Below are 11,268 nucleotides of genomic sequence, written 5' to 3'. Positions count from 1 at the left end.
GCCATCTATTTCAAGTGCAAGCAACAAATCGACCAACACAAAATTCCTACTTGGGCATCGCCTATGCATATGAAACTAAATGACCAAATCCAAGAGGTGCAATGCTTTTAGATCTTGAAGAAAGAGTAGTTGTGCAGCGAGTGACATTCGATCAAATATGCTAGAACATGTACTTCGGCTAATATTTTTTGAAGGGAAGCATTATAAATGTCACTACTGGCATTGAAAATGTTCAAACTGTGCTTCCACCACAACTAGATGATAGAATGACCATAGGAATTGCGATAAAAAGCAAACTGGAATACCATACCGCATATATAAATGGTAATGTCTACCCCAATGTGGTTATGAAGGCACTAAAATAGCTTGTCAAAACATCCTTGTATAAGCACAAAGCTGTGACCATATCGCACCTTCGGCTCCCACATTTCCAACTCAAAACACAAGCACATCAAAATAGTGGAGCTGACATATGACGACTACTTCCAGATAATCAAATGTAGCCTGAACAAGAAGATGAACACGATGATCCATTTACAGATACATTAGTACATGGCCACATAGATGCAAATGAAATTTTTGATAGAGCCTCAAGTGTCATAGCAATTGCACCTAGTGAGAACAAAAAACCTTTAGGTATTTACAAATACAAATATATCAAAAAGTGAAACTACCCAACTTTGTTTTTGTCCTACTGAGACACGAGCACATGCTTCAAATCCTAAGCTACCAAAAAGTTGCGCAATGGGAGATAATGCAGGAGGACCCGTGCTTTGCAATGCACATTCAAAGTCTTTTCTTCAAAGCAACAAAAGTATTAATTCATTTCATTGGAGGTTCAGTGTGGATCCGGATGCAAAAAACACAATTACATGATAGAGCTATAACTATTGCAAATGTTTAAACTAAACCCAACGTGAATTTGCTTTTACAACACCCCAGTCCACCAACTTGTACATGACAATCCGGTGTGCATGTTATTACAATCACTATATCAGTGCATTAGAGAAACTCCTAAAATCTAATAGTCAGAATTTTGGACAGGTACAAGATTTTTACTTTGCAACTAAATTTCAAAATCGTGGGAGTAAGCATGACCATGGTTTCCGATGGATTAGAAACGCTCCTACTTACAACCAGGAACCAGATGAAGTTGTTATAGATTTTGTTGACCAATACATATCCTATGACCTCACCTTACTCCTTGAATCATTATAGGCAACACAATGTCATAGACATACATGTACATGTAGAAAGAAGGGGAGAGCAATATGCAGGTTCCATTTTCCATTACCACCAATGGACAAAACAACTATCCCGTAGCCTCTAGAGCAAAAACTTTGTTATAGTCATATCACCCTCACTAAAGTATACAAAGAGCTAAACGATACAATCATGAGTCCATTGCAAAGCTTAGAGTAATTGTTAGTGAAATTGCAACTTACCAAAGGAGAATACATCTTACTTAAAGAGACCAACACTCTTCTTGAAAAGAAAGCCATCAGATGCTTGGACACACCCATTTCCCAAATTATTAGCACCATTATGGGCTGCAAATATTGATGCTCAATTTATATTAGATCCATATGCAACAACCGCATACTGCCGCCATCTACCTTACAAAAGTAGTCAACACAATAACCAAGGCATTTCACAACATAATAAAAAAAAGAAAACAATGAGAACAGCGATGTTGTTGGCCGCATCAAAAAAATGGGGGCTGCATTCTTAAACCTCCAACAAATGTCAGGGCAACAAGCAGTATACACAGTACTCTTGTTACCATTGCACCATGCCTCCAAAACAACATAGTTTATTACAACAACACATTGCTATCCTAAAACTTCATAAAATATTGCAAATTCTCCTAGATAATTCAACTGATATAATGTGCACTTCAATTAGTGACCAATACATAGTAAGGACAAAGACACTTGACTGAATATGGTTGGAAGAATTTGTTTCAGAATACAATAAGAAAACCTATATATCTGAAAAGAAGACAAAAACTGATTAGATTCACACACTATGACCAACAACGAGACCTTGGCAATTCTAGAGAACAGCTTAACATGCATTATACTCCTTACTGTTATTCAAAAAATACCCTAAGGAAAACAAAAGAAACTTGGAAAGATGCTTACTATAGAGCTATAGACTAGATTTCTAAGACCAGAGAAAAAATTCAACTTCCATATAGACTCAAAAAAATAAGATGTTGAGGCTTAGCAAAGCTTCAAGAACAATAGATGAGATGGCTACGACCGCAAACAATGACTTATGGGCAAAAACATTTAGCAATGCTACTTTGCTAGAGTCATTTGGCATGGTTGACATAACACATCACAATTACACAGAAAAGCAATGAATTTACATCTCATTATCCAAGCTCAAAATGTAAGAAAATAGTACGCAGCGGAAGATAACAACAAAACGCAAGTACACGATGGAAAAACTGGAGAGAATACAAAAAATTCTGATATACCAAACTGCTGATACAACTGATGGTTGGCTGTCCACCCGTGCGCTCTACAGACAGAGCTTCGATGGTGATCTAGACAGATGCTGGACGGAGGACTATGAGCGTGAAGAACTGGTGATCTGATGATAGGGGGTGGCCACTTATATAGTGTAAGTGGTTGACGGTCGGCCCTGTAATAGGCAGTCGGCCTAATAGACAGTCGGCCTGGAAGACCACCGACCCTTCAGAAAACATGCCGTCGGGCAGATGAAGGATCGCGCATAGGTCATACCGTCGGGCCTGGGGCTACCGGCAGCCCCTGGACCCTACCGCTGGGGGCTTTGCCCCCAGACCCCCACCGGGGGCCTGCGCCCCCCGGACCCCCTGCTATCGGGGGGGCTATCGCCCCCCTGAACCCCCCCTTTGTGCAGACGGGTATCTACTCTTGGCTCCTAAGCCGTCTCATAACCATCTGGTCTACTCTAAGACCCCTTCCAGTGTCTAAACTGGGGATCCCTCCCAATATCTGATACCCATCATGGCTTCTCCTCATATGGGGGCCTTACAACATTGGGTACACAGAATATTGGTGGGTTACATGAGAGGTGGACATTTGAGCTAACTCTAACACCCCCCCTCAATGTTCACCCGAAGATGAACTACGTGTTCGGACCAATGCCGAGTCGATGTAGATGCCGCAACAATAAATCACTCCCAAGAGCCTTCGTGAAGATGTCTGCGCAATTGTCCTCTGTGGGACAATACTCCAGCTCTATGACTCCATCCTCGATGAGCTCTCGTACATAGTGATACTGGATCTCTATGTGCTTTGTACGAGCATGGAACACAGGATTCTTTGCAATGGCCATGCAACTCTGATTGTCGCATTTTAGAACCGTCGCATCTTCGATTGGAACTCCTATGTCTTGCAGGATCCTCCTTAGCCAAACTGCTTCACAAGCAGCAATGCATGCTGCCTTGTACTCAGCTTCTGTCGAAGATAGTGCCACTGTTGGTTGCTTCTTGCTAATCCAAGAGAACACTCCTGAACCAAGTGAGAAACAATATCCAGAAACTGACTTTCTAGAATCACAATCTCCCGCCCAATCTGAGTCACAGTAACCCGCCAAGGTCTTCCCTGCTCTGTAGGTAATGCCATACTCCAGTGTACCTTTCACGTACTTTAGCACACGCATCCCTGCTTTCCAATGGTTCTCTCGAGGTTGATTTGAGAACCTACTAAGTACACCAACTGCAAAGCTGATATCAGGTCTAGTGTTGCACAGAAAAATGAGACTCCCCACAAGTTTCCTATACTCCTTCATGTCGACAAGTGGTGATGCATCCTCCACTGAGAGCTTACCATTCACCTCCATGGGAGAGACCACGTCCTTACACTCGGTCATACCGAATGCCTTCAAGATCTCGCGAGCATATCTCTGCTGAGAGATGAAAATCCTGCCAGGTTTTTGCCAAACCTCAATGCCGAGGCAAAAGTGCATGAGCCCCAAATCTGTCATCTCAAACTCGGAACTCAACGACTCCCTCAACTGTTGCAGCATCTTCTCATGATCTCCTGTGATGATCAAGTCATCCACGTAAAGGACTATTACCACATACTTGCCATCCTGCTTACAAACATACAGGTTAGCATCAGAAGCACTTTTTGAGAAACCAATAGATATGAGAAAGCTATCAATCCGTTGGTACCATGCCCTTGGGGCCTGTTTCAGCCCATACAATGCCTTCTTTAGTTTGCAAACCTTGTTCTCTGAATTGGGCACCTCAAATCCTGGTGGCTGGAACACATATACCTCCTCCTTGAGATGTCCATTCAAGAACGCAGATTTCACGTCCATTTGAAACACCGGCCACTGCTTATGAGCAGCCAAGGCAAGTACCACCCGAATAGTTGTCATCCTTGCTGTAGGAGCAAAGGAATCCTCAAAATCAAAGCCTTCAACTTGAGAGTATCCTTGTGCAACAAGCCTAGCCTTGTACTTTTCCAAAGATCCATCAGATTTGTACTTGGCCTTCCATACCCATTTGGTACCAATGATCTTCCTTTTTTCTGGACGATCAACCAAGTCCCAAGTCTGATTCTTCATTATGCTGTCATACTCCTCTTGCATGGCAGCTTTCCAATTTGGATCAACCATTGCCTCATCCAAATGCGTAGGCTCTTGAACTTTCATAATCTCAGCCATCAAGGCCATATTGACTATGTGTTCAGAAGCCCTTTTCTGCTCCTCTATCCTCTTTGATCGTCGAAGTCCATCTGCAGATGACTCCGCCAAGTCTGGAACCGGATTCTTCTCATCAAAGAGCTGCCTTGCCCACTTTGGAAGTGGCTTACCTTGTGGAGCCAAGGCATGTTGTGGTGTTGGTGGAGTCTGTTCCTCGAAGTACTCCTCCTCATTCTGCAACTCTGCTTTAGATACGGGCACAAGGTGAGTTACTTTTACGGCTGATGATAAAGTGGAAGGGCATACCTCCTCCTCCACTGTATGTGGCTGTTCCCAAAACACCACATCACGACTGACCACGATCTTCTTTGCCTCTGGATCATATAGCCGGTACGCCTTTGACTCCTGGCTATAGCCCATGAAGATACACTTTCTGCTCTTTGGATCTAATTTCTTTCTGGTGCTATCTGGAACATGAACAAAACACTCACATCCAAATGTTCTGAAATGAGAAGCGGAAGGCTTTTTACCTGAATAAGCCTCCAAAGGTGTTTTGCCCGTCAAGGCCTTTGTGAAGCTTCGATTGAGGATGTAGACTGCTGTATGACTGCCTCAGCCCAAAAAGACTTAGGCAATCCTTTACCTAGTGCCATGCATCGTGCCATCTCCATGGTAGTACGATTGCGACGCTCTACAACACCATTTTGTTGCGGAGTATGTGCAGTCGTGAGTTGGCGCTTAATGCCATTCTCGTGCAAGTATGTGTCGAACTCTTTTGACAGGAACTCTCCTCCTCGATCCGTGCGAAGCTTCTTTACCTTCAGCCCGCTTTCGTTTTCCACCATCTTTTGCCACTGTTTGAATTTTCCAAGAGCTTCAGCCTTATCTCGTAAAAAATACACCCACATGTATCTACTGTAGTCGTCGACGATAAGCATATAGTAGTTACATCCCCCCAAAGCTTGAGTCGGAGCTTTCCCACTGAGATCAGCATGAACCAATTCTAGAGGAGCCTTTGCCCGATAGCCGCTCTCATGTGGAAAAGCCTTCCTTTGTTGCTTGCCCATCATACAAGCTTCACAAGGTTCCTGCACCTTTGAGAGTGCAGGCAAGTGTGCAACCATCCCTGTTTTCTGCATTTCCAAAAGAATAGGATAACTAAGATGACCAAATCTTTCATGCCATACCTTACTGATGCCCACTCCTGAAGAGACTGTTAGTGCCGTCAGCTCGTACAGATTGTTCTTCCTTACTGCCTTGCCGACCACCTTGCCCGCTGCATTAAGGATTTCTGCTCCGGTCCTCTTGAAACGCACCTCCAAGTTGCGATCAGTTATCGCAGCAACCGAAAGCAAGTTCTTCTTTAGCTGAGGAACTAGTAATACATCAGAAAGCTCTTTAGTTTCACCCTCTTGAATGGAAAGAGAGATAGTACCTGTACCTTCCACAGGGCATTTTGCATTATTACCGACCGTCACGTTCATGGGCTCTTGTAGAGGCTTGAAAGAGCTATACCAGTCCTTCTTTCTGGTCATGTGACGGGACGCTCCACTATCAAGGAGCCACGAATCATTCATTGTTGAAACTTCTGTTGAGGAGCATATTTCTTCAATTGCAACCCATAGCTCCAACTCAGTTTCAACTGTGTTGGCAGATTCCTTGCCTTTCGAAGAAGACTGTGTAGTGCCATTCTTTTCGTCCTGCTGCTTCTTTCTGCAATCCTTGATCATGTGACCGCTTTTGTTGCAGTAGTGGCACTTACCTGAAAACTTCTTCTTCTTACCATTCTTCTTCTCTCCACCCTTCCCTTTGGATGTGGTTGAGAATGCTGCATCACTTCCGCCATCGCGGGTCTTCATTCGCATCTCCTCCTCTAGAAGCATCGCGCTGAACTCTTCAAAAGTGAGGGGTGGATTTCTTACCTGCGTATTGAGTGTCGTGACCAACGCATCGTACTTTTGTGGAAGGATCCGAATGCACCTTCTGGCCAACTCTTCGCTGGTCTTTGTAATCCCAACCGCCGCCATCTGATCACGTAGATTCTTGATCCGTGTGATGAATGTCTCAGCTGATTCTCCATCAGAGCACCTCTCTGCAGCAAGCATATTCTCCAGATTTTGAATTCTGGTCTGATTCCGCGTTTCATACTGACCTTTCAGTATGTTCCAAGCCTCACTTGCCTTGTCTGTATGCTGAATCAGAGTCAAAACAGAATCACTTGAACTGGTAACAAGAGCGCAGAGTGCATCTGCATTCCTTCGTTTCCATGCTCGAAGAAGATCTGCATTCGGTGGCGTTATGACGTTGGGGTTGTTTGGATTCGGTGATCCAACCGGTTCTGGATCCAATCCCAGAACAGTATCCAGAAGCTCATATGAATCCAAGATCGCGCTGATCTTGAATTTCCACAAAGTATAATTCGTCCCATCGAGCTTGCCTTCATTGAAGGCAGGTGGATGAATTCGCAACGGGGTTGGTGCAGCCATCACTCCTAGTAGCCTTTGCTAACAAAGCTCGTTGAACTTGCAATAAAGTCGTTACTCAGATAGCCTGAGCTCTGATACCATGTAAGAAAATAGTACGCAGCGGAAGATAACAACAAAACGCAAGTACACGATGGAAAAACTGGAGAGAATACAAAAAATTCTGATATACCAAACTGCTGATACAACTGATGGTTGGCTGTCCACCCGTGCGCTCTACAGACAGAGCTTCGATGGTGATCTAGACAGATGCTGGACGGAGGACTATGAGCGTGAAGAACTGGTGATCTGATGATAGGGGGTGGCCACTTATATAGTGTAAGTGGTTGACGGTCGGCCCTGTAATAGGCAGTCGGCCTAATAGACAGTCGGCCTGGAAGACCACCGACCCTTCAGAAAACATGCCGTCGGGCAGATGAAGGATCGCGCATAGGTCATACCGTCGGGCCTGGGGCTACCGGCAGCCCCTGGACCCTGCCGCTGGGGGCTTTGCCCCCAGACCCCCACCGGGGGCCTGCGCCCCCCGGACCCCCTGCTATCGGGGGGGCTATCGCCCCCCTGAACCCCCCCTTTGTGCAGACGGGTATCTACTCTTGGCTCCTAAGCCGTCTCATAACCATCTGGTCTACTCTAAGACCCCTTCCAGTGTCTAAACTGGGGATCCCTCCCAATATCTGATACCCATCATGGCTTCTCCTCATATGGGGGCCTTACAACATTGGGTACACAGAATATTGGTGGGTTACATGAGAGGTGGACATTTGAGCTAACTCTAACACAAAATAGGCTAAAACGAGAAACTCCTACTCTTTTTCAATTCCTGCAACCTACAGAGAAGCTAATACCAGAAGAAGAACACTCGTCACAAATGTGATTGTTAAACCCAAAGCTATGGCATATATTCGATGACATAACGTGGAAAAAAAAGAACCCTGACAAGCCCATCTACATATTTCTAACATGAGGAGTTGGAACCGGTAAAACAACTGTCATGTGCGCTCTCAATCAAGAGCTACTACATTGGTATAACAAAAACCCAATTCACATCAACTGAAGACCAAAGTATTAAAAATGGCATTCACATAAAGAGCTACATACAACATAATCAATGCAACTCTACATTCAACATTAGGCATACCAGTAAATTGCAAAGAGATGCCGGAGAAATAATACATGGATGTTCAAATAGTAATTATAAATGAGATATCACTAATTGGTGAGAGAATGTTCAGCTTCATCAATAGAAGACTGTGCACCATTAAACATGTTTATAATTTACCATTTGGTGGCTTGGATGTCATAATAACATGTAACTTATACCAATTGCCTCTTGTACATGACAAATGGGTGTTCCAAGAAGAGAACACTTTGAAGCAAAGTTTCTGGAAAGAAAACCTCATATGTTATCAACTCAACAACGTTATATGACATGCCAATTTCTTCTTCACTAGCATCCTAAACAAGTTCCAAACAAACACACATCTAGAAGACATTGGCGCAATCAACTTTGTATGCTTCTGTAAGGTGCCACCAACCTTGACATTACCTTACTTGTTCTATACAAACAAATTAGTCCGAAACACACCGACGGTGATATTTACATTTTCCCTACCAAAGATAAGAAAAACAACAATTTTCCCCATTCATTATCTCTCTCAGATGGTCCCAATAAAACTATTGGGCTCCATAAAGAAATAAAACTAAAGGTGGGCATGGTAGTCAAGCTATGTGCAGGAAACTACAACACATTGGATGGTCTTATAAATGGAGTTGATGGGCAATTCAAAGAAATTATTACGTCTAATTAGGTTGCAGTTGTGTGGATACAATTTTCAAATCCCTACATGGGAGCATGGACATGGAAACAAACCCAATACCTATACCCAAATTCTATCGACCAACAATGGACTGCAATACCTCCAATTTTAAAAAAGAAATCCAAATAGGAAATAGTACAAACAATGTTGTGACGCCAACACAATACCCGATCCAACCGGGCCTCAGCAAGAATAGTGCATCATGCACACGATTCAACACTAGAATCGCTATGCTCTGGTCCCACGGGTAGGCCACAACACGACATCACATACACGACACTTTCAAGAGTACATGCCAAGGAAAATATTTACCTCATAAAACCCTCAAGCACTACTCACATCCACGTAGATTCAATTGTTACTATAAAACTGTAAAGACTTCTTGCCTTTGTAGCTTAGCAATTTGATGTATTGTGTCTTGAGAATGGGAGTAAAACATATATTATCTTATAGACATTGAACACACTTTTGTTGCAATTACATGCAGTTGATTTAAGTGTAGATTAAAATCTCCAGGCATCTGACTTTCTCTATCTCACCGCAACTAGAACCGCACATCCAACAGACTTCATAAAAAGCTGCAATCACAACGTTCCAAGGAATGGGTTTCAAGGAATGGCTACAGGCCAATTTCTTCTTCACTAGCATCCTAAACAAGTTCCAAACAAACACACATCTAGAAGACATTGGTGTAATCAACTTTGTATGCTTCTGTAAGGTGCCACCAACCTTGACATTACCTTACTTGTTCTATACAAACAAATCAGTCCGAAACACACCGACGGTGATATTTACATTTTCCCTACCAAAGATAAGAAAAACAACAACTATCCCCATTCATCGTCTCTCTCACATGATCCCAATAAAACTATTAGGCTCCATAAAGAAATAAAACTAAAGGTGGGCATGGTAGTCAAGCTATGTGCTGGAAATTACAACACATTCGATGGTCTTATAAATGGAGTCGATGGGCAATTCAAAGAAATTATTACGTCTAATTAGGTTGCAGTTGTGTGCATACAATTTTCAAATCCCTACATGGGAGCATGGACACGGAAACAAACCCGATACCTATACCCAAATTCTATCGACCAACAATGGACTACAATACTTCCAATTTTAAAAAAGAAATTCAAATAGGAAATAATACAAACAGTGTTGTGACGCCAACACAATACCCAATCCAACCGGGCCTCAGCACAAGAACAGTGCATCATGCACATGGTTCAACACTAGAATCGCTATGCTTTGGTCCCACGGATAGGCCACAACACGACATCACATACACGACACTTTCAAGAGTACGTGCCAAGGAAAATCTTTACCTCATAAAACCCTTAAGCACTACTCACATCCACGTAGATTCAATTGTTACTATAAAACTGTAAAGACTTCTTGCATTTGTAGCTTAGCAATTCGATGTATCGTGTCTTGAGAATGGGAGTAAAACATATATTATCTTATAGACATTGAACACACTTTTGTTGAAATTACATGTAGTTGATTCAAATGTAGATTATAATCTCCAGGCATCTGACTTTCTCTATCTCACCACAACTAGAACCGCACATCCAACAAACTTCATAAAAAGTTGCAATCACAACGTTCCAAGGAATGGGTTTCAAGGAATGGCTACATCGCTCCTATACAAATGCAAACTTTCCTTGTTGTCACATAAAATGTTCATAGTCCCCGGCCTCAAAATGATTACAACAAATTTCAACCAAATCCAATACAATCAATGTTTATAACTTCAATATACCGAACCGAGGCATGTCACCTTCACACTTTCTTAGAGCACTTATCACAAGCATTACTCACAAAACTCTGACTTTTGCTTTAGGATATTTCAACATCAGCATGCTTGAACATTCACAAAAGAAAATGCAACTAGCAAACCTCATGGAACAAAATCATTTGCAACTAGCGAGCAAAGAGCCAACAACAATCTATGGATCTCAGATTGATCATATATGGAAAAATGCGCCACTTTACCAATAGTTATGTTGGGACAACTCAAACATATTCTACTGGCCATACTCCTATTTACATTACGTATCAATTCCCACCATGTCTACCATCATTTGTAGCACCTTATAATTCCAAACACAAGAAGCTAATAAAATTCAAGCAAACACACCAATTCCCAACAACTGCTTTGTAGCAACTCGAGCATACTCTGAATCACCCCCCCTTTATTTATAGCACCTTGCAAATCTATCCTTAACTTCCCAAACTCAAAACAAGCGTTGTGCATTTCCTTGATGTAATTGGCACCCAAGTACGTGTTAAAACTGATGAAGTTGACCAAGCAACGAGGT

The sequence above is a fragment of the Dipteris shenzhenensis genome, chromosome 2 (genome assembly GCF_047967505.1).
Source record: "Dipteris shenzhenensis isolate YYH24624 ecotype China chromosome 2, Dip_SZ_1.0, whole genome shotgun sequence".
Lineage (NCBI taxonomy): Eukaryota > Viridiplantae > Streptophyta > Polypodiopsida > Gleicheniales > Dipteridaceae > Dipteris > Dipteris shenzhenensis.
Note: the sequence above shows the minus strand (reverse complement) of the source record.